Genomic DNA, 24,630 nt, shown 5'->3' on the forward strand with positions numbered 1-24,630 from the left:
GGATACGAGCGAGGCTGTATTGTGGGAATAATGAATAATAATGACGTCGAGAATTAATGAATAAATAGAATTGCGAAATGAAGAATTTAACCACGTGTGTTAAATGTGTTACGACATGGGTTACGATACTACAGGCAGGAGCCTGTATTTGTTTAAATAATTCCAGGGAAAGTAGATGCTCGATAAAAATGCTAGCCAGTGTACATGTGAACAGAGCGACGAGTCAATGTGTTTTGAATATTTATGTAGAGTCACGGATGACGTGAGGTAACAGTAGTTTGTCCGTCAAGGTTAAATAATATCATGTCCAGACATTTATCGTCTGAAGTTTGAGATTGCCGTCAAATTCGCAATATTTCATTTTGCTAATCGCAGCGGGGTATGTTTTTCTGGTGACTCCGAGTTTGTTTTGCGCATTTCTATCCTTTTTATTTCCAGTAGGCCGCGATGGTGGGATCCAGTTTGCTTATTTGTTTTCTTTTCTGTTTGTACCTTTTACTGTTTATTTGTAGGATGCAAGCGTATGTGAATTATTTATATTTTGTTGTGATGTAAATAGATAAGTGTAGCTAGGCTAGTTTTTTTTTATCTCTATATATTTTTTTTTGTCGGAGCAGTGTTTCTCCGTTAATTAATGTAATGATGTAAATACCATTTCAGTTGTTAGGTTTATTGGATCATCGATTATGTCACAGTCGAAATAGTAGTGGTATGCTCATACCAGGCATCTAAGTAATTACCAAACTTTCTTTTAAAATCCACTACATTTTTATTTTGTAATGAAGCGATCTTTAAATAAACAAATTGTATAAAACTGCCGCAATGAATGGTAAATAAGAGGATATCTGCCTCCATCTAGTGGTGATACCACAAATATGAATTAATAATAAAATGCAGTTAGCGGCAAAGTCAATAGAAATTTTAATGTACAAGGATCGCTATCATTTGATAATGTTAACATCAGGCATTTGGCCTAAATTTCTGTTTATTTTAAGAAGTCCAGTCTATCACAGACATGCAAATGAAGTTTAAAATTTAGATGAGTGGTTGGATACACTCAGAGTGATGTTTCGATAATTAATTTTGTTTAATCATGAGGTTTTGTATAAGACGATGGTTATGTCGGAAATGAAGTGTGAGGTTCATGGCTGTTCTGTTTTCTTCGAATTATTCCTTAAGTGATACACTTGCTTAGTGCAGTCCATGATTATTTAAATTTGGGTATTTTACAAAATGAGCAACAGGTGTTAAACATTTTATAACTCCTATAAGTCAGTGGTTTGATGGCATAACAGAATTTAATTTTACTTTATTGTGAGTCAACTATTTTAAATTTATTTGGGAGATATCTTTCTCCGTAATGTAACTCTGCATTTCAAGAAGGTGGTCTTTCTGACCAGAGAGTTAAACTGAGTCATTTTATTTAACTTGAAGACAGTGTCAACAGAGTCTGGTATATTTTAATATAGGTGTTTTGACCTTCAGTCAGTTTACTTAGGCAGTTTATGATTGTTTGCAAGGCAGATCCTTACTCTTTAATATTTTATTAGTCACTGTTATTTCATTTGTTTACATTTTTTTTCACTAGTTCAATTTACGTTCAATTTTCGCACTTTGCTTTTATTTAATAAATCAGTCTTTTATTTAATTTTTTAATTCAGTCTTGGGTACCGTCATTTTAGTTAGTTTACCCCTTCTTTTCATTCCCTCACTCCTTAATCAGCGGGTGGCCTCTCCGGGGATAACGGACGGGCACGACTGAGGAAGAAGGGTCTACATGCAGCGGTGAGTATATTTACATGTCATTTATTACAGGAGCAGCCGGCGCACAGAAGAAAGAAGAGATCACCGCAGTTGTTGCCTTTAAAAGGGCACAATATGTGATTATTTTAATTATATTGCAATGGTTATTCATTATTATAATTATTATTCAGTTTTTAATTAATTTCGTGGGGCTATTTATAGTCAAGTGCAGCCCTTGTAAGGCAGACCCTCCGATGAGGGTGGGCGGCATCTGCCATGTGTAGGTAACTGCGTGTCATTGTGGTGGGGGATAGTGTTATGTGTGGTGTGTGAGTTGCAGGGATGTTGGGGACAGCACAAACACCCAGTCCCCGGGCCACTGGAATCAACCAATCCCTGACCCGGCCGGGAATCGAACCCGGGACCCTCTGAATTGAACGCCAGTACGCTGACTATTCAGCCAACGAGTCGGACATTATTTAGTTATTTATATAAATTACAAAGAACAAATTAATTTTCAACATCAAATCTTCTGAACGTGTTGAGAGAAATTTCCGAGATATGAAGGAAATAATCTTTACTAAGAAAATAAGGGAAGTTGTATAATGTAGATTTAAAAATTGAAATTGATATGAATTAATGAGGAATTTTCAGGAACCACAGAAACTTAAAACTTGTTACCAGAAAACCCGCTAGGCCATGATGGCCAGAAAAATCGAAAATTCTCAAACCTCCCCGTGGGGACCGAGGTGAAAATTCGGTATTGGGGGTCAGATGAAACAGCAAAAATAGTGAAGCGTAAAGGTTTTTACAGTGCAATGACCTGTAGTTGTCATCCAGTGCTTCAAAAACTTGCAAATAGAGGACTGTGGGGGCAATTATTCATAGATATTTGCAAACTGAACGCTGAAAGGCTGATCAGTCTTTACTGGAGAAGCATGTATATGTGTGTGTATGTACTTTAATGATGGCTATGTGTCTAATAATATCAAGAGTTCGTCATCATTTTATTGTCAAGCGTAAGGTGTGGCATAACACCATAATAATAATCCGCCTCTTTGGTGTAGTGGTTAGTGCGATTAGCTGGCACTCCCGGAGACCCGGGTTCGATTCCCGGCTCTACCATGAAATTTGGAAAGTGGTACGACGGCTGGAACGGGGTCCACTCAGCCTCGGGAGGTCAACTGAGTAGACGGGGATTCGATTCCCACCTCAGCCATCCTCGAAGTGGTTTTCTGTGGTTTCTCACTTTTCCTCCAGGCAAATGTCAGGATGGTACCTAATTTAAGGACACGGTCGCTTCCTTCCCTCTTCCTTGTCTATCCCTTCCAATCTTCCCATCCCTCCGCAAGGCTCCTGTTCAGCATAGCATGTGAGGCCGCCTGGGCGATTCACTGGTTCTCCTCCCCAGTTGTATCCCCAGAATCATAGTCTCACGCTCCAGGACACTGCATTTGAGGCGGTAGAGATGGGATCCCTTGCTGAGTCCGAGGGAAACACAACCCTGGAGGATAAACAGATTAAGAAAGAAAGAAATAAAGTTTTCATTTCTTCCCTGAAACGGGAGGAGGGCCTCTTAGACGCTAACGCCGTCCCTGAATCGCGAGATTTATCGTGGTGATGGTGATGTTTCGGGAAGGTGAGGGGGGTTGGCAGTCGTCACTCTACTAGCAACTGTCCCGGTATTCGCCTTAGTGTCGGAGAATGTAAAACCACGGCATACGATTCTCAGGAGATCCGACGGTGAAGACCCGGTTTTTTGTCTCCTGAATGGAGACATGGCCACCCGTCCTCTGCTTGGTGGGTGGGTCGGAGTGCAAAGTTGTCGGACCACGGACCAGTGGATCGGAGTGCAAAGCTGTCGGACTCCGAACCAACCGTGGCCACTTGTAGGGTGAAGTCTACTTCGCAACCGTCGACCGAACATCTATTCATCACCAGTACGTCATCACCCAGCAGCTGATGTCATAGTCAACAAGGAGAAACAGCTGATCACGGATAACAGCACCAAGCAACGTGGAAACATTAGCATAAACTCATCTGAAGGAGAGTAATTTAATATGTCTGCTTTCTCGAGCAGGTTTTACGAACTTCAAAGTTTCCTTACGCCAATGTATTATAATACCGTTAGAAGTATGGGGAACAGTTATGAAATAAAGTTGGAATATGTGTGGTCCCATGGTGTAATGGTTAGCACTCTGGACTTTGAATCCAGCGATCCGAGTTCAAATCTCGGTGGGACCTTGTGGATTTTTTATTAGAAATTGTGTGCGCTAAATCAGGCTTATGGTCCAATAATAGGTATACAAACGAAGTATGGGGAATTATAGCAATCAGAAAACCAAAAGGTGATGGATATTTTTGGCAGCATAAAGTGGGATAGTCCGCCTCTGTGGTGTAGTGGTTAGTGTGATTAGCTGCCACCCCCGGAGGTCCGGGTTCGATTCCCGGCTCTGCCACGAAATTTGAAAAGTGGTACGAGGGCTGGAACGGGGTCCACTCAGCCTCGGGAGGTCAACTGAGTAGAGATGGGTTCGATTCCTACCTCAGCCATCCTGGAAGTGGTTTTCCGTGGTTTTCCACTTCTCCTCCAGGCAAACTTAAGGCCACGGCCGCTTCCTTCCCTCTTCCTTGTCTATCCCTTCCAATCTTACCATCTCCCCGCAAGGGCCCTGTTCAGCATAGCAGGTGAGGCCGCCTGGGCGAAGTACGGGTCATCCTTCCCAGTTGTATCCCCCGACCCAGAGTCTGAAGCTCCAGGACACTGCCCTTGAGGCGGTAGGGGTGGGATCACTCGCTGAGTCCGAGGGAAAAACCAACCCTGGAGGGTAAGCAGATTAGGAAAGAAAGAAAGTGGCATATCTAGAGAAACACAATCTTCGTATCATTACCGAATAAATCTTAATGATCTTTATTGAGGAATAATAGCAATGAAATGTCTGGCTCCATGGCTAAATGGTTAGTGTGCTGGCCTTTGGTCACAGGGGTCCCGGGTTCGATTCCGGGCAGGGTCTGGAATTTTAACCATCATTGGTTAATTTCGCTGGCACGGGGGCTGGGTGTATGTGTCGCCTTCATCATCACTTCATCTTCATATTCATCACGACGCGCAGGTCGCCTACGGGAGTCAAATCAAAAGACCTGCACTTGGCGAGCCGAACATGTCTTCGGGCACTCCCGGCACTAAAAACGCCATTTCATTTCATTTCAGCGATGAAATATCAAAAGATATGACGAACGTTTATAATACCCCCTCGACGGACGACAGGGTCAGGAGCAGAATTATATCTAACGAAACCAAACCCCATAGCACTAGAGCCCTTGAAGGGCCTTGGCCTACCAAGTGATCGCTGCTCATCCCGAAGGCATGCAGATTACGAGGTGTGGTGTGGTCAGCACAACGAATCCTCTCGGCCGTTATTCTTGGCTTTCTAGACCGGGGCCGCTATCTCAACGTAGGATAGCTCCTCAATTATAATCACGCAGGCTGAGTGGACCTTGAACCAGCCCTCAGGTCCGGGTAAAAATCCTTGACCTGGCCGGGAATCAAATCCGGGGCCTCCGGGTAAGAGGCAGGCACGCTATCCCTACACCACGGGGCCGGCGAATTATATCTAACCAATGTAAATTCTAAAGAGTCCAATGACTGTCACAGTGAGTAACTTAAAATTATCTGTAGCTGTTAAGTGGTATTAATGTGTCATTTTTAAATTTATAGACAGCCATGAAGGCCACAACAAGCTACTTGCTAACACTGTGTGAGTAGAATAACACTAAAGTAATTATGATTAGAAATGGGAGTGTGTGTTCATGCGCACCATGGTTTAACATTCTGCAATGCTAGGTTACCTCCCTATTTCGAATTAATTGAACTGTAGCTGTAAAGGAGTATGTTTCACTGAAGGTGTTTGTTGCGGAGGATTAGTTTGGTTAAGAATTTTGAAACTGTACAAAATTTTATAAACATTTCTTGGAGAGTAATTAATTATTTAAGTTAATTTTTGAGTCATTGTTACGTTTAGGTAGGTGACAGTTTCTTTTGACATTGGTTTTTTTTAGGATTCCTTTTACCCCAGAATCATTGTTATTAAGTATAATTTGCACTCTCTTGAGGAGGAGTCAATTCACTGTACCTTTTGCCAATTTCAGTTAAGTTACATTTTGTTTGATTTCATTTTTTTTATGAATGTCAATTTGCCTTAAATCAGTCTGGGCTACGTCATTGTAGATTAGCTTGACCCATGGCAGTTGTTTGACTACCCCATGGCTCTTAATCGAGGAACAAGGACGTATCACCACTGAGGTAAGTTTCTACGTGCGCGGTGTTTCTTCAGGAGCCGAGGCAAGTCTACAAGAGGATAACTGCCACACATCCCATCAAAAGGGCACAATATATTCTTTCTAAAAATTCACCCCCTTTGTTACTCGAGTTTAACCCCCATCAATTGGATTTTCAAAAAGAAAAATGGCATTTCTTTATTTTTAAAGGAGATTTCAAATATCAATTCTTACGTCTGTAAACCTTTAAGTTTTTGAGATATAGATATACTCATTTAAACAATCCCCCCTTTCACCTCCTTAGCGACGGAATATCCAAAAGTCCTTCTTTAGTGAGCAGCTACACTCGCTATCCTAAAATTTCATTTCTTTATGTCCAGTAGTTTTGGCTCGGTGATGACGAATCAGTCAGTCAGTCAGTCAGGACATGTCGTTTTATTTGTACCAGGTGGCTCACGGACGCCGTACTTTCTACTTATAAATGTCCTGCATGCATAATTGATGTGATTGGTGTCTACCAACTGATTTTAACAGGGGAACTACTGCCAGCGGGCAGGTTACGTCAGAATATGAAGAGATAAGAAACAGAGTCACACTCGCAGCATGTTACTCAGCGCTGGCGGTCGAATGCACCCCTTGCATTAGTAAACATCGTTTTCGACCGCATAGTTCTAGGCTGGTGTATGGTACAGCCGCACTATATTTACTGTCTGCTTATCGCCAATGGCTAGTGTGTTCAGCAGCGACGAATACATAGACATTATTTTAATCTGGACAACCCGGTCGGAATGCAACCGAAGCTCCAAACAGACGTATGCCTTCTACACAAGTATTTCACCGAACAGTATCGTTTTTATTTCATACAAGCAACTCTTTTATCCAGTGGAATTTCTCCACATGTATAAATTAACAAGTGATTAAATTTCCTTTTCTGCATCTTTGGCATGTTAACAAACAGTAGCGGCGATTAGGGGGTGGGACGTGAAGGGAAAGTCGCCTCCGCCCCTCGCCACTTTGTGGAGTAAACATTACATATTCACTTTAGCCACCTGGAACTAGGAATTATTATTATTTGTTTTGCTAATTGCTTTACGTCGCACCGACACAGATAGGTCTTATGGCGACGATGGGATAGGAAAGGCCTAGGAGTTGGAAGGAAGCGGCCGTGGCCTTAATTAAGGTACAGCAACAGCATTTGTGTGGTGTGAAAATGGGAAACCACGGAAAACCATCTTCAGGGCTGCCCACAGTGGGATTCGAACCCACGATCTCCCGGATGCAAGCTCACAGCGAATTATTTGTAAAAGAAACGTTATCTGTACAAGCCTTTGTGTCTTATCTGCTAATTCTTTCCTTTATTTTCCTTAATTATTAACATAATTTTTGGCGGAAATAAGCACCAAATGCCGTTCGTCGCGGCTAACCGATTTGTATAGCGCTACGGCAAGTAGTGGAGACTTTGCATGTACTGTGGGGAAGGGTAGTAAGAGTATAATGTTTTTGCCAAGGTCGTGGACACTGAGTTATAATTCACCGGTATGCCGCACGCATTCGTCAGTCTGGCAGCCTCTTCAGTGTCTGTTAGTTCCTTAGTGTGTATTAAAATACTAAATAACTTTTAATTGCATGATCATGCCGTACTTCTATTTAATTGTACCGGCTGAGCTAGCCGTGGAGTTAGGGCCGCGCAGCTGCGAGCTCGCACCGGGAGATAGTGGTTTCGAATCCCACTGTCGGCAGCTCTGAAGACGGTTTTCCGTAGTTCCCCATTTTCACACCAGGCAAGTGCTGGGGCTGTACCTTAATTAAGGCCACGGCCGCTTCCATCTCATTCCTAGGCCTTTCCCGTCCCATCGTCGCCATAAGACCTATCTGTGTCGGTGCGACGTAAAGCAAAATAGCAGAATATTTTTTTACAGCAAATATAGTGCGGCTGTACCATACACCAGCCTAGAACTATACGGTTGAAAACGATGTTTACGAATGCAACGGATGCATTCGACCGGCCGCGCTGTGTAACATTGTACGAGTGTGACTCTCTTCATATTCTGACGTAACCTGCCCGCTGGCAGTAGTTCCCCTGTTAAAATCAGTTGGTAGGCACATCACTTATCCATGCGGGACATTTATAAGTAGAAAGTACGGCGTCCGTGCTTACCTGGTATATATAGGGGCCGATGACCTAGATGTTAGGTCCATTTAAACAACAAGCACCATCATCATCATCATCATCATCATCATCATCATTTGTATATATATTGTGTATGGCCCAGCTATAGGTATCCAAACTAAATTGCGGGGATTGTAAGAATCAGAAACCAAAAACAAAACGTTGATAGACATAGATTCGTACCATAAAGAGGAACATAGCATTCGGATCATCTCTGAATAAACTTCAATGGCCTGTTTAGAAATAGACATAAATGTCCGCCTCTGTGGTGTAATGGTTAGTGTTATTAGCTGCCACCCCCGAAAGACCGGGTTCAATTCCAGGCTCTGCCACGAAATTTGAAAAAGGGGTACGAGGACTGGAACGGGGTCCAGTCAGCCTCGGGAGGTCAACTGAATAGAGAGGATTCGATTTCCACTTCATCAATCTCGAAGGGCTCTTCCGTGGTTTCTCACATCTTCTTCTTCTCTAGGCAAATGCCGGGATGGTACCTATAACCGCTTCCTTGCCTATCCCGCTCTTGAGGCGGTAGAAGTGGGGTCCGTCTTGAGTCCGAGGAAAAGACCAACACTGGAGGGCAAACGGATTAAGAAAGAGAGAGTAAACTAAATATAATATAAGGTAAGGCTTATTCTGCCCGAAGGCAGGTCCGAACCTCCGCAGAGGTGTTCCTGAGCCGGAGTTTACGTGCGGTAGGGTGGCCAGTTCCTTTCCGCTCCTCCATTCCCTTACCCCCCACCCACAGCGCGTGGCAACCCATCCAACTCCTGACCGCGCCCAATGTTGCTTAGCTTCGGAGATCTCCCGGGATCCGGTGTTTGAACACGGCTACGGCCGTTGGCGTAATATATATATATTTAGCTCATAGCAGAGTTGCTCCGTTGGGCGCCCAGTGTGGTTGGGCAGGCTTGACGTATAAATGCGGGCAGCTTACGTGCCAAGCGTAAAGTCACAGTCAAGCGAGAGAGCCAACACATTTCGTACAGCACAGGAGTAGTGATGTTCGATTGTGACTACGAAACTTTCCTCGCACCATTTTCAACGAAATGTTGATTGGAGTACAGCATAAAGAAATTCATCGTAATCCCAAGAAGAAACATTTTCTCAAATATTCGTGTTTGATTTATACTTCACATGCCTGGACAGGGACACAGTGTTGGAGGAGGAATGGTGGAAAGACCGAAGAAAGTGGAGAGGAACCATATTTGCCCCTACCCGGCTACAGCTGGATAAAGGGAAAAGATGATGATGATGATGATGATGATGATGATGATGATGATGATATTGACAGACACGATTTTATTTTCCTATATTGACACATTCATAGAAAACTGGCACGTTACAGTTTTTATTACAATGTACAGTCACTCAATAAAGAGAGTAATGTACGTTCCTCACACGTTATATTTTATCAAACTTATTTTTTTCATTTTCCTTATTTACAGAATGAGATAATTGGAACAAGTTTTTCTGCTGATAACCTTGATGCTTCGCTCCAGCTCGAAAGTGTGTGGTAAAAGAATTCGTCCAGTGGAGCGTTACTTTTTATCATTAAATTATCATTCACTTCCTATGTAGAGAGAAACCCTCTGGATTTCCACAACAAACATTATACTGTACAGCGTTGAAGCCGGCAAGCTACGGAGTGAGAGAATTTCTGCTAAGAAAAGTAAAATTCATATCAACCATTCAGTAAAATTAATACATAATTCAAAAGTTTTTAAGCTTTGTTTAGAGCAGTGTTCTGGTGCTTTGTGACTTTCGCTGTTCATTGAGTTTCTGAAAATAGCATTTAAAATCTATCTGAAACCTATTTTGTTCGGACATTCGCTACAATAGTAGTATCATGCGAACGAGCATGTTTTGTAGTGGCGTTCTACATTGTACCTTTTCGATTTAACAGGCTGGCCTCATAGTGGGCACGTAGCACGGCCCACTGCTAGCACAAAAATATAATACGGTTCTTCCCACTGGCTTTCTGCAGTTAAGTTCGGCAATGCCCTCTCTCTTTCATTACTTTCTGTTATCATTTTGAACTCGGGTATCACCGGAATTATCGAGCCTTCGCCTGACATTGACCGGTGACGTCACCACATCCTCACTGTGGCTCATGCAGAGTACTCGGCACGTAGGGCTATACACTAAAAAGCAAATATCGTCGCCCTATTCTCTTTTTCTTAATGACTGCCAACTTGACTAGGTACATCACAGTCTAATATATACAGTAGCGAAGCTCTGATGATATTTTTCATCCGAGGCGACTACAGCGCTCCAAGCGGTGAGGTAGAGGCAACTTGCTAGCAGACAACAGGGAACGAATTACCACTACAGTCTAAAATGGTCGTAACTTCTGAACCATTCATGCAAATAATATCCTGACAAGGTTATTGTAATCCTTATAAAATACTGGAGGAGGTCAAACAATTTATTTCGATGAGGAGGTCGAGGATAATATCGAAATATTTATTTAATCTTAAGGAGTTATGTTTCTTCACCGCGGACTATAACATAAAATCGCTTTTAGAGGGCAACCGGTCCGAAATAGGTATTGTACCGGGCGGTACACCTCCACTCCGCTAATTTAAAATGTGCGCCTGTGGAAACTCCTCTGCTGGAGGAAGTCTGAACTTTATTTACCCTATTAATTTTCTAGTTTCTCAGAAGATGTCACCACCTGGAAATTTTTGAGTTTGTGAACGGTGTCATTTTCGACGTACTTTTGTTTTGCTTGAAGTAAGAAGTGTGAACTTTCTCTTCTAGAGGACGCCACTGAAAAACTACAATAGTGCACCCTAGTGGGAAGAAAAATAACTGTTCTTCGGAGAAAATTTTATTTCAAAAGTTTGTTCTTTGTTAAATTTCTTTCTGTTATTGTTTAAGTTGGCTGTATAACCCTCTCTTTCCCCTTGTTTTGTATTTGACCAATCCCGAATTTCTGTTATTAATTTCTGACCAATCATTGGTATCTTCCCCCAACTTGAATATGTTTCTATACCCTAGCCAATAAAAAGTTTGTGGGAGGGTGTTTTCTTTCCCCTAACACCTAGAACCTTCCGCGAGAGGATATAAACTGCTGATTTTTGGGTCTCCGGGCCACTTCTGTTCCATCTTTCAGTGTATTAAGTACATAGCAGGAGGCGGGAAGCGCCTCTTTCTCCGGCAGCGGTCAACTATAAGGTAATGGCCGATTAATATATTCTTTATTTGCTAGCTCAGCAGTTTAACTCTCGGGGCGGGTGCGAAGCGTTCCACCATGTAACCTTTTCCTAAAATGTAATTGTAACTAATCTTTTCATCTATTCTCTTGGAAAGCTACATTCTGGGATAGAGAGTGCTAACCCTCTCGAGCTCCCTCTCATATTGTTTTGAGGTGAACTTATTTTTCTCAACCTATTCTTCGTTAATGTAAAACAAATTGTTCTCTTCTTAAGTCACCTCTTTAGTATGGGATTAGCCCTTGTATTAACGGCCTAGCGCCAAGTAGGTCTTAATCTAGTGTATTAGGAGTGCAAGTTCGCCTCCTCTCAAATTGTTATTTTAGAGGTCATTTAATTAACATTCTTTTCGTTTAATAGACCTCAGTAGATTGGGTATTTTACCCCTGTGTTTATGTCCGTTGAGGACAGCTTGAAGGTGGAGTTTGGTGTGGCCTGGGAGAGGCTTAAATTTGAGAGCGAGTGGCTCTTTTGAAAATTGTATGTTGTATGCCTCGAGGAGGCTTTTCAGTGTAATTTGGAGCAAGGGCTCCTAGGTATGAATGGGGTTTTCTGCCCCTCTGTTAAAACTTGTGTTTGGGGTAAAACTGAGCTGATTGCCCAAGCATTGTGAACTCGGGGCGCGAAGCCCAAATTCTGTAAATATTGTAACTACCTTATTTTGACTTGCTATTCTGTACCTGCCATGCTTGTTACTTATTTATTTTGAAAAGAAAATATAACCGTATTAAATTTTAAATTTACTTTACGGGCACTATAATTTCGTAGCTTGAGATCCATTCACACCCGCACCTTCTTTCACCTCTACCTACCGCTAAAACACGGTAACAAGTGGTAGCAGAGCGTGGTTGAATGGGTCTCAATTTAGCCCCTTTTGACGGCTAAACATTGTTTGTTCCGAACTCTAACTATTTTCCCAGTTGCTGGAATTTTTTGAGTTTTTCAAAATTGTTCTGTCACCATGCCCGGCCCTCGCGATGTTCTCCATCTTAACTATTTGCGCAAGGAGGAGTTGATCTATGAATTAACTCTCAGAAATGTGCAATCTGGAGGCACGGTTGCAGTAGACACTAAGAAGCTTAGAGAGTCCCTTGATTTGCCCATTTCCATCCCCAATTTGGGAGAGAAAGAAATTGATGACTCTCTTTCCACGATCGTCGAGAATATTACTGGGCTAGCTTCTGTAGTTAGTTTTTTTGATGAAAATGATCCGTCTCCTAATCAAATTAAGCGTGTGCAAGGCAGGCTATATCATTTTTCGAATAGGGTTAACGATCTGTTGTCTCTAAAACTGAATGACGTTCAGAGGAAGGAAGCTAGTACGCTCCTGGAAAATATTTCCGAATTATCTAGTAAGGTCACTCAATTGTTAACTGGGGAAGTTCCTCCCAAATCTGATCAACCCACCATAGTGAATGCAGGTAGTGAGGAAGCGTCTCCCAAGGGAGAAGTTAATAGGATAACCGTTGCTGCTCAAACTATCCCTGCCCCATTGGACAACGAATCTGAACGTCGTGCATCTTTGAGTAACATCCGTTCTGAATTAACTTCCTTGCCATTGAAACCTTTACCTACTATGTCACCCGGGTTTAGCAGCTTGCCTCATCCATTGGCAATGTTGCTCAGAGGTATCTCTAAGTTTTCCGTTAATACCACCAGTGATGTAATTTCTTTTTTAAGATTTCTAGTTGAATTTCAGGATCATGCCCTTGTGTTTTCTCTTTCTCCATGTCAAATTTTGCAAATTATCTATCCGTATGCTATTGGTATTCTCTCAGATAAAATCGTAAGAGCCATTGCCGAGCAATCATCTATTGAGGATTTCCATGCCCATTTGCTAGCTAACTTCATCCCGGCTAGGGCCAGGTCCTCCCTTATTCAGAAGTACTATTACCGTGTACAACGCTTGGATGAAAACTTGGCTGATTTCATACAGGACATTAAGTTTTATACTAGGGTGTTTGCTCTTCATTTCCCTGAGGATCAGATTGTACAAGCTATTGTGGAAGGGATTTCACCACCCTACAGGTCATATTTGTGTTTCGCGGCGTGCCCGCAAACTTTCTCTGAACTTGAAGCGTTGGCCGTCTCAGCGGAAGGAGTTAGATACGCCGATTCTTTGCGTGTCGCGAAAGAACCCCCGCCTTCCTTTAGTAATACTCGGCCTCCACCTCGCCGATCAGTCAATCCCCGTAAATGTTATGCTTGCGGGTCGCCTGACCATCTGCGCAACAAGTGTCCACTGATCAAGTCAAGTGGGACAAGGAATGGAGCCGGGTCATCACAAGGCTGTTTTAAGTGTGGGGCCTTCTCACATATCGCCAAGAATTGCCCAAACTCAAATAGCACCCCCTCCTGCTCAACTTCTGGTGCAAATTCCACCTATGCCAATACTAAAAAGTGACTAGTGGCTTCGGCTGAGTCGACTAATCCATCTTCCCGAGACTCAGCCCCTAGTAAACAGGTTGTAAATGCAGAGAACGATCAGCCTTCAAATTCATCTTTTGAATGCCCTAAAGAATGTCTTAGGATTGCGGCGGATACCCCCGCACCTGTTCCTTTTCTTAAGATTGAGTTAAATAACGAGCCTATAACAGCTCTCTTAGATTCAGGCAGTGTTTGTTCGATTATTTCGGCTGAATGGTATTCTAAATTGAAAACGGTTTGTAAACTTCCTGACTATGTCTCTTCTCCTGTTCAATACGTGTCGGCTAATTCATCTCCATTAGAAATTCTAGGTTCCTTACTGGTCAAAATTCGTATTTTTAAGTTTACATGGAAAGTTAAATTGTTTGTGGCCAAGCAATTGTCTTGCCCCATTATATTGGGAGCTGACTTTATTTCTCACACTGGTCTTGTGCTCGATCTCCAGTCTAGGTCGTGCACAGTCAAATTTGCTTCTAATTGTAAAATCCCATTATTGAAATGTAATTCTGCATCATGTTCATCTATTTCGCCTACCCAGGATGAGATGTTGTTAGACCTTAGACATCTACCTGAGGAGCAGGCTGATAGTATTCGTAAGTTGATCAGTCGTTTCCAGAGGTGTTCTCTGATACTCTTGGTGTTACTGACCTTATTGAATACAAAATTGAGGTCACGGATTCGATTCCTGTCCGTTTTCCACCTTATAGGCTATCTCCACCTAAAATGAAGGCTCTGAAAGAAATTATCGATCAGATGTTGAAGGATGGTATTATTAGGCCCTCTAAGTCGGCGTATTCATCGCCTATTTTTCTAGTCCAGAAACCCCAAGGAGGCTTCAGGCCTGTCATTGATTACAGGGCTCTCAATCGGAAGGTGGTGTTGCAATCTGTGCCCCTTCCTGACCTACATTCTTGTTTTTCATGGTTTCGTAAGGCCAAGTTCTTCACCATCTTGGACTTGAATCAGGCCTATAATCAAATTCCCCTTGCCGAAGAGTCTAAACACCTTACAGCGTTTGCCACGGACTGGAATTTATATGAATACAACCGCGTACCTTTCGGGCTCCCCACGGGGGCAGCTGTGCTCACTAGGCTACTAGATAGGGTCTTCTCCGACATCAAATTCGAGTACTTATATCACTACTTAGATGATGTCGTCGTATTTTCAGAGACTTTTGAAGAACATCTAGATCATCTGCGAGAAGTTCTCGATCGCCTTCGTAAGGCTGGGTTAACTGTTAAGTTGTCCAAGGTTGCCTTTGCTAAGCCCTCTATGTCATTCCTAGGGCATATTGTGTCACCCGATGGTGTAGCAGTCGATCATTCTAGAACACAGGCCATCCGTGATTTTAAACCTCCCAAGGACATTAAAGGTATCGCCCGGTTCATTGGTATGGTGAATTTCTTCAGGAAGTTTATTCCTAACTTCGCTAATAGAGCGGCGCCCTTAAACCTTCTTCGTAGGAAAGGCATCAAATTCGAGTGGGGACCTTCTCAACAAGCCGCTTTTGAAGACCTTAAATTAGCACTTTGTAATGCCCCTGTACTTGCTATGCCTGATTTCTCGAAGAAATTCATTGTCCAAACCGACGCATCGTCGTCGGCGGTAGCTGCAGTCCTTCTCCAAGAGACTGAACTAGGGAGGCGCCCCATCGCCTATGCATCTAGGACTCTCTCGGCTCAAGAAGCAAAGTACTCCATATATGAGCTTGAAGGTTTGGCAGTCTTATTCGCCTTAGAAAAGTTCCGTCTCTATCTGGAACACGTCAAATTCGACCTGGAGACAGATAATCAAGCCTTAAGCTGGGTCTTAGGTAGACCGCGTCGTACTGGTCGTATAGCCCGTTGGGCCATCCGTATTTCTGCCTTCCAATTTGATGTTAGACATATCAGAGGTATCGAAAATGTTGTTGCTGATGGACTCAGCCGTATGTTTTCTAACGACGTCGAGACCCACGAACCGGTCGACAGTTCATCACCTTCCGAGTCCATACTATCTGAGGTTAATGCCATCCTAACAGATGCTCCCATGCTTTTTAGGGATATCGAGAAATACCAACGTGAAGATCCGACGCTGGCTCCGATAATGGAAACCCTTTCTTCTGGGGAACATGTTGTCCCTTATGTTCTGAGGAATGGGGTTCTATGTTGCCCTTCGAGGCATGATAAGATGATGAAAGTTGTTGTTCCAGCTGTTCTTGTACCTATGATCTTCAAGTATTATCATGAGACCCCATTAGGAGGGCATCTTGGTATCTTTAAAACTCGTGAAAAAATTCGTGATATGTTCATCTGGAAAGGTATGGACGGTGAAATCCGTGAACTAGTAAAGGCTTGTAAATCCTGTTTGCTTAGTAAACCGACCATGTCCACCAAGGTAGGCCTCTTGTCTTCTCAGCAAGCGTCGCGCCCCATGGAACGCCTGTATATTGATTATGTAGGACCCTTCCCCCAGTCAAAGGGTAATGCCAACAAGTTCATCTTTGTGTGTGTAGATGGTTTTACCAGATTTTCTTGGTTATTTCCGACTAAGCTGGCTACCGCTCAGTCCACCATTACTTGCTTAAATTCTATTTTTGCTTCTTTTGGTCCGTGCCAATATATGGTATCTGATAATGCTAAGGCTTTTACATCTAATTTATTTCGTAAATTCTGTTTTGACTTGTCCATCTCTCATGTAACTACTTCGGCTTATTACCCTCAACCATCTCTGGCTGAACGGGTTAACCGTAATCTCAGGTCCGCACTTATTGCCTATCATCATGAAGATCCTTCCAGGTGGGACACGTCCCTGCATTGGATAGCTTTTGCTTTGAATTCGGCGGTTCATGAATCTCACAAGTTTACTCCAGCTTCTTTGATGTTCAAGTTTGTTCCCAACACGCCGCTCTCTAACCTCTGGTCTCTGAGTGACATTCTACCCGAGACAATAGATCCGGACAACATTAAAGATCTTTGGAAGAAGGCTAAAGCCAATCTTAAAGTGTCTCATGAAAAGGTTAGGGAAAGGTATGATCGTGGACGGAGACCCACCCCTTTGAAGGTAGGTGACCAGGTTATGGTCAAGAATTTTGTTCCCGCGGGCAAGCTTGCCCCCAGATTTCATGGGCCATGCATCATTCTCGATTTTCTTACTCCGGTTACATTGTTAGTAAGCAATCCAGCCACCGAGAAGATATCTAGGGTTCACCTGTCCCAGGTGAAACCGGTGTAAATTTGTTTCAACTTGCTTCATATAATTTGATAGGAATATGATGGTTATATATATATATTTTTGAGTTCCACTCTTAAGGCATTCTGCTCCTTCTATTTTATTTTATATGTAAGCATTTCTTGTAAACCTCCCCCGATTGTTAAACTGCCATCCTGTCCTTGTCACGGCCATTACCACGCTCCCGTCTCCTGCTCCACTACACACAGTGGCTGGCTTAGATGAAATGCCATGGATATCTGCACGCCGCTGGCCCCTCAATCTCTCTACATGCCTGTGCCCTCAAAAGAAAAATGATGGTCCAACACAATTCTGCCGCCTAGCTTTAATGTTTCAGTGCCCCCGCAGCCGCGCGGCGCTGTGCCGCGGCTGGGTTCGAGGACGGGCCCCCTCGGCCCCAGCGAGGACGACATGTGCACGGCGAGCCGGAGCTCTCCTCCCGGCCAAGGCTGATGTGCGGCGCACGACCTGCTACTTGCCCGCATTCTGTATATGTTCACCGCGGGTGCGGCGTGCTTCAACACCTCTGCTCCCCTCATAGTGCGGGCGAGCGGTATCTCAGGGTACTTGAGGGGTCCGAGCGGCTTCCTTTGGACGCAAGCTGTAACGGCCGGTCTGGCCATCCAACTTAGCCTACATCAACTACATAGACATTCCTGTTCAACCTTAATACCGTTTCATGGGAATTCAACAGCAATATTTGGTGGACATTGCAAAATTTTTCTTCACTTTTATGTATTAAAAGTTTATCCTCAGAATTCAACTACTACAAACAGAAAGACTTTACTTCACTTGCAACAACAAAATTTTGAAACTGAAACAAACCAAATTAAGAAAATCTCATAAATGCTTCTGCAATCTATCTTCATATTCACATCATAACTTGGAACTTGTTTCAAACTGACTTCATGTGTCATCCCTCGTGGAACTTTGGGGGGGGGGGGAGGTCTGTACCGGGCGGTACACCTCCACTCCGCTAATTTAAAATGTGCGCCTGTGGAAACTCCTCTGCTGGAGGAAGTCTGAACTTTATTTACCCTATTAATTTTCTAGTTTCTCAGAAGATGTCACCACCTGGAAATTTTTGAGTTTGTGAACGGTGTCATTTTCGACGTACTTTTGTTTTGCTTGAAGTAAGAAGTGTGAACTTTCTCTGCTAGAGGACACCACTGAAAAACTACAATAGTGCACCCTAGTGGGAAGAAAAATAACTGTTCTTCGGAGAAAATTTTATTTCAAAAGTTTGTTCTTTGTTAAATTTCTTTCTGTTATTGTTTAAGTTGGCTGTATACCCCTCTCTTTCCCCTTGTTTTGTATTTGACCAATCCCGAATTTCTGTTATTAATTTCTGACCAATCATTGGTATCTTCCCCCAACTTGAATATGTTTCTATACCCTAGCCAATAAAAAGTTTGTGGGAGGGTGTTTTCTTTCCCCTAACACCTAGAACCTTTCGCGAGAGGATATAAACTGCTGATTTTTGGGTCTCCGGGCCACTTCTGTTCCATCTTTCAGTGTATTAAGTACATAGCAGGAGGCGGGAAGCGCCTCTTTCTCCGGCAGCGGTCAACTATAAGGTAATGGCCGATTAATATATTCTTTATTTGCTAGCTCAGCAGTTTAACTCTCGGGGCGGGTGCGAAGCGTTCCACCATGTAACCTTTTCCTAAAATGTAATTGTAACTAATCTTTTCATCTATTCTCTTGGAAAGCTACATTCTGGGATAGAGAGTGCTAACCCTCTCGAGCTCCCTCTCATATTGTTTTGAGGTGAACTTATTTTTCTCAACCTATTCTTCGTTAATGTAAAACAAATTGTTCTCTTCTTAAGTCACCTCTTTAGTATGGGATTAGCCCTTGTATTAACGGCCTAGCGCCAAGTAGGTCTTAATCTAGTGTATTAGGAGTGCAAGTTCGCCTCCTCTCAAATTGTTATTTTAGAGGTCATTTAATTAACATTCTTTTCGTTTAATAGACCTCAGTAGATTGGGTATTTTACCCCTGTGTTTATGTCCGTTGAGGACAGCTTGAAGGTGGAGTTTGGTGTGGCCTGGGAGAGGCTTAAATTTGAGAGCGAGTGGCTCTTTTGAAAATTGTATGTTGTATGCCTCGAGGAGGCTTTTCAGTGTAATTTGGAGCAAGGGCTCCTAGGTATGAATGGGGTTTTCTGCCCCTCTGTTAAAACTTGTGTTTGGGGTAAAACTGAGCTGATTGCCCAAGCATTGTGAACTCGGGGCGCGAAGCCCAAATTCTGTAAATATTGTAACTACCTTATTTTGACTTGCTATTCTGTACCTGCCATGCTTGTTACTTATTTATTTTGAAAAGAAAATATAACCGTATTAAATTTTAAATTTACTTTACGGGCACTATAATTTCGTAGCTTGAGATCCATTCACACCCGCACCTTCTTTCACCTCTACCTACCGCTAAAACACGGTAACAGGTATATACCATTCTTCCGGTGTTTGCCTGGTGTAAATACACTGACTGACAGAGCAAATGCAACACCAAGAAGGAGTGGTCAGAACTTTATGCCAATTGCAGGGTAGACTGACGTCACTGAGGTATGCTCATGATGTGAAATGCGCCGCTGTGCTGCGCACGTAGCGAACGATAAATGGGACACGGCGTTGGCGAATGGCCCACTTCGTAGCGTGATTTCTCATCCGACAGTCATTGTAGAACGTGTTGTCGTGTGCCACAGGACACGTGTATAGCTAAGAATGCCAGGCCGCCGTCAACGGAGGCATTTCCAGCAGACAGACGACTTTACGAGGGGTATGGTGATCGGGCTGAGAAGGGCAGGTTGGTCGCTTCGTCAAATCGCAGCCGATACCCATAGGGATGTGTCCATGGTGCAGCGCCTGTGGCGAAGATGGTTGGCGCAGGGACATGTGGCACGTGCGAGGGGTCCAGGCGCAGCCCGAGTGACGTCAGCACGCGAGGTTCGGCGCTTCCGCCGCCAAGCGGTGGCAGCCCCGCACGCCACGTCAACCGCCATTCTTCAGCATGTGCAAGACACCCTGGCTGTTCCAATATCGACCAGAACAATTTCCCGTCGATTGGTTGAAGGAGGCCTGCACTTCCGGCGTCCGCTCAGAAGACTACCATTGACTCCACAGCATAGACGTGCACGCCTGGCATGGTGCCGGGCTAGAGCGACTTGGATGAGGGAATGGCGGAACGTCGTGTTCTCCGATGAGTCACGCTTCTGTTCTGTCAGTTATAGTCACCGCAGACGAGTGTGGCGTCGGTGTGGAGAAAGGTCAAATCCGGCAGTAACTGTGGAGCGCCCTACCGCTAGACAACGCGGCATCATGGTTTGGGGCGCTATTGCGTATGATTCCACGTCACCTCTAGTGCGTATTCAAGGCACGTTAAATGCCCACCGCTACGTGCAGCATGTGCTGCGGCCGGTGGCACTCCCGTACCTTCAGGGGCTGCCCAATGCTCTGTTTCAGCAGGATAATGCTCGCCCACACACTGCTCGCATCTCCCAACAGGCTCTACGAGGTGTACAGATGCTTCCGTGGCCAGCGTACTCTCCGGATCTCTCACCAATCGAACACGTGTGGGATCTCATTGGACGCCGTTTGCATACTCTGCCCCAGCCTCGTACGGACGACCAACTGTGGCAAATGGTTGACAGAGAATAGAGAACCATCCCTCAGGACACCATCCGCACTCTTATTGACTCTGTACCTCGACGTGTTTCTGCGTGCATCGCCGCTCGCGGTGGTCCTACATCCTACTGAGTCGATGCCGTGCGCATTGTGTAACCTGCATATCGGTTTGAAATAAACATCAATTATTCGTCCGTGCCGTCTCTGTTTTTTCCCCAACTTTCATCCCTTTCGAACCATTCCTTCTTGGTGTTGCATTTGCTCTGTCAGTCAGTGTAATTCAGCCCCCTTCTTCAAATTTGCTATGGCTTGTCGGAAGTGAAACCATGTTGTAATAATACACACAGGCAAATATGTTTCATACACATATGTCGTAAGTCAATAAGAATAGACGAAGGCTAAGTCCACAAACCGTACCACAGGCGAGACAAGGTTAGGCTATAACGAAATTCTTTCCATTTCAACTGATTCTCATTATGTCACACACTTATCATAGAAACTAGATTAAAATAAATCCTTTACCAGTTACTGTGGCAACTGTTATCATAAGTTCCGTATCGCTACGAGTGATACTCTCACTGTTGACCGTTGTCTTCACTTTTCAGTACCCCCTAGCAATTTCTGATAGCCTTCTGTAACGTAGCTTTCCTTCTCGGAGGAATTCGTGCAGATTTTTCTCGTTTCCTATACATCCTATCGTATCGTAATCTGTTTACCCTCCAGGGTAGGTTTTTCCCTCGGACTCAGCGAGGGATCCCACCTCTACCGCCTCAAGGGCAGTGTCCTGGAGCTTCAGACTCTGGGTCGGGGATACAACTGGGGAGGATGACCAGTACCTCGCCCAGGTGGCCTCACCTGCTATGCTGAACAGGGGCCTTGTGGGGGGATGGGAAGATTGGAAGGGATAGACAAGGATGGCTGAGCTGGTAATCGAACCCACCTCTACTCAGTTGACCTCCCGAGGCTGAGTGGACCCCGGTCCAGCCCTCATGCCACTTTTCAAATTTTGTGGCAGAGCCGGGAATCGAACCCGGGCCTCCGGGGGTGGCAGCTAATTACACTAACCACTACACCACAGAGGCGGACCCTATACATCTTAACTGAATTATATACGTAAGGATTGGACGAATTAAGACCATATTAAAAAATGGTGCGTTCCCCATTTCAAACCAACTATATTTTTGAATGCATTAATCGAACATGTCACAATTCTACTTACCTGTGTTACCCAAATAGATTGAGAATTCTAGAGAAAAAGAAAATATGCTTCACTTATACTCGAAAATGTAACAGCAGTGATTTGCATAACAGTGGCGCTACGAATAACCTCGCAAGTCACGAAAAAAAACCTATATTGTACCAATATGCGAGATGAAGGGTAATGTAAGACGACGTATCTGCAAGTGTCCGCCTCTGTGGTTTAGTGGTTAGCGTGATTAGCTGCCACCCCCGGAGGTCTGGGTTCGATTCCCGGCTCTGCCACGAAATTTGAAAAGTGGTACGAGGGCTGGAACGGGGTCACTCAGCCTCGGGAGGTCAGCTGAGTAGAGGTGGGTTTTCCGTGGTTTCGCACTTCCCCTCCATGCAAATGTCGGGATGGTACCTAACTTAAGGCCACGGCCGCTTGCTTCCCTCTTCCTTGCCTATCCCTTCCAATCTTCCCATCCCTCCACAAGGCCCCTGTTCAGCACAGCAGGTGAGGCCGCCTGGGCGAGGTACTGGTCATACTCCCCAGTTGTATCCCCCAACTAAGAGTCTGAAGCTCCAGGACACTGCCCGTGAGGCGGTAGAGGTGGGATCCCTCGCTAAGTCTGAGGGAAAAACCGAACCTGGAGGGTAAACAGATGATGATGATGATGATGAGGTCATCACTCATCACCCACCAGCTGACGTCATACTCGCCAAGGAGAAACAGCTGATCACAGATAGCAGATGACAGCACCAAGCAACGTGGAATATTAGCATAACGCCATGTGAAGAAAGTAAATGTGTGTCCCTCCTTTCTCGAGCTGGTTTGCGGTATAATCAACATCAGAATTCACTTTCACCCATGTGTTCAAATAGCGTTGGAACTACAGTGAAGAGTTATGAAATAAACAAACAGAGCGTGTGGTCCCATGGTCTAATGGTTAGCACTCTGGACTTTGAATCCAGCGATCCGAGTTCAAATCTCGGTGGGACCTGACTGGAGTTTTTATTCGACAATTGTGTGAGCTACAGCAAGCGTGCGGTCCAATTATGGGAATCCAAACTACGTTACTGGGATAGCGACATCAAAATTAAAAACGGTATGAATGAAATGGCGTATGGCTTTTAGTGCGGGAGTGTCCGAGGACATGTTCCGCTCGCCACGTGAAGGTCTTTCTATTTGACCCCCGTAGGCGACCTGCGCGTCGTGATGAGGATGAAATGATGATGAAGACAACACATACACCTAGCCGCCGAGCCAGCGAAATTAACCAATGATGGTTAAAATTCCCGACCCCGCCGGGAATCGAATCCGGGACCCCTGTGACCAAAGGCCATCACGCAAACCATTTAGCCATAGAGCCGGACATTAAAAACGGTGATGAATATTGATTCGTACCATAAAGAGAATCATACAGTAGTCTTCACATCATCTGTAAATAAATCTTAATCACCTGTTTTTAGGAGTACGGTAGTAGGGAGAAAAGATACCAAAAGACTGACGAACGTTTAAAATACCCCTCAATGGGCGGTAGGATAAGGTGCAGAATTATACCTCATCCGGGCCTAAGTGATTGTTCAGGGTGGTTTCCGACAAAGGAGTAGTGGTACGCTGCGCCGGGCTGAGTGGTTCAGATGACTAAGCCTTTGGCTTTCTGAGCCCAAGTTGGTAGCTTCGATCCTGACTCAGACCGGTGGTATTCTGATCAAATACATCAGACGCACCTAAAATAACTCCTGCGGGAGTTTGGCCCCTCGCTGAGTCCGAAAACCGTAGTAGTAGTTAATGGAACGTAATATAGCATTATTATTATTATTATTATTATTATTATTATTATTATTATTATTGTTATTGTTGTTGTTGTACCGGGAGGTACACCTCCGCTCCGCTAATTCTAACATTGCGCCGGTTGAAACTCCTCTACTGGAGGAAGCCTGAACTTTAACTACAGTGTTAATTCTCAAGTTTCTCTGAAGATGTCTCTACTTGTAAATTTTGAAGTTTTCTGAACTGTGTCGTTTTCGATGTATTTTTGTTTTGCCTGTAGTAAGAAGTGTGGACATTCTCTTCTAGATGGCACTACTGAAGGACTACAATTATGCACCCTAGTGCGAAGTGAACGAACTGTGTTTTTGGAGAAATCTTGGGTTCATAAGTTTGTTCTTTGTTAAATTTCTTTCAGTCATTCAGTCATTCTTTCTGCCAGTTTTGAATTTGACCAATAAGGAATTTCTGTAATTAATTTTCCACCAATACGGTGTTTCTTCTTCGTCTAGTGTAGTAGTTTTTGCCATTATCCAATAAAAGGCTTGTGGGCGGGTGTTCTCATTCATGAAAGGTCTCGAATGTTCCGCGAGGGTATATAAACTGCTGATTTTCGGGTCTCTGCGCCACTTCAGTAACATCTATCAGTGTGTAAAGTACGCAGCAGGGGGCGGGAAGCGCCTCTTTCTTCGGGCAGCAGTTCAACCAACAGGTAATGGCCGTTTTATAACTTATTTTCTTGCCAGCTCAGCAGTTTAACCCTCGGGGCGGGTTCGAAACCTTTTACCATGTAACCTTCCACTAAAATGTAATAGACTCTTGGTATAAATTCTATCTCCTTAAACTACAAATTGGGATAGAGAGTGCCTCACCCTCTCGAGCTCCCTTTCATATTGTTTTTGAGGTGACTACGTTTTCTCAACCATTTTTCTTCGTTTCGTAATGTAATAAGTTTTCCTATCGTGTCACCTCTTTAGTATGGGATTAGCCCTTGCATAAGCGGCCTAG

The 24,630-nt window shown here is 44.0% G+C and overlaps 1 protein-coding gene and 2 non-coding genes across 3 annotated transcripts in view; 2 read left to right on the forward strand and 1 right to left on the reverse strand.

Annotated features, from left to right (window-relative positions):
• LOC136865943 (luciferin 4-monooxygenase) overlaps nucleotides 1-24,630 on the reverse strand; it is a 181,575-nt gene that overhangs the window by 93,460 nt on the left and 63,485 nt on the right. The window lies entirely within an intron of this gene.
• Nucleotides 3,916-3,987, forward strand: TRNAQ-UUG (transfer RNA glutamine (anticodon UUG)). The gene has a single exon. It is a non-coding gene; the product is annotated as a tRNA-Gln (tRNA).
• On the forward strand, nucleotides 22,781-22,852 carry TRNAQ-UUG (transfer RNA glutamine (anticodon UUG)). Its single transcript has one exon. It is a non-coding gene; the product is annotated as a tRNA-Gln (tRNA).

Source organism: Anabrus simplex, chromosome 3 (genome assembly GCF_040414725.1).
Source record: "Anabrus simplex isolate iqAnaSimp1 chromosome 3, ASM4041472v1, whole genome shotgun sequence".
Lineage (NCBI taxonomy): Eukaryota > Metazoa > Arthropoda > Insecta > Orthoptera > Tettigoniidae > Anabrus > Anabrus simplex.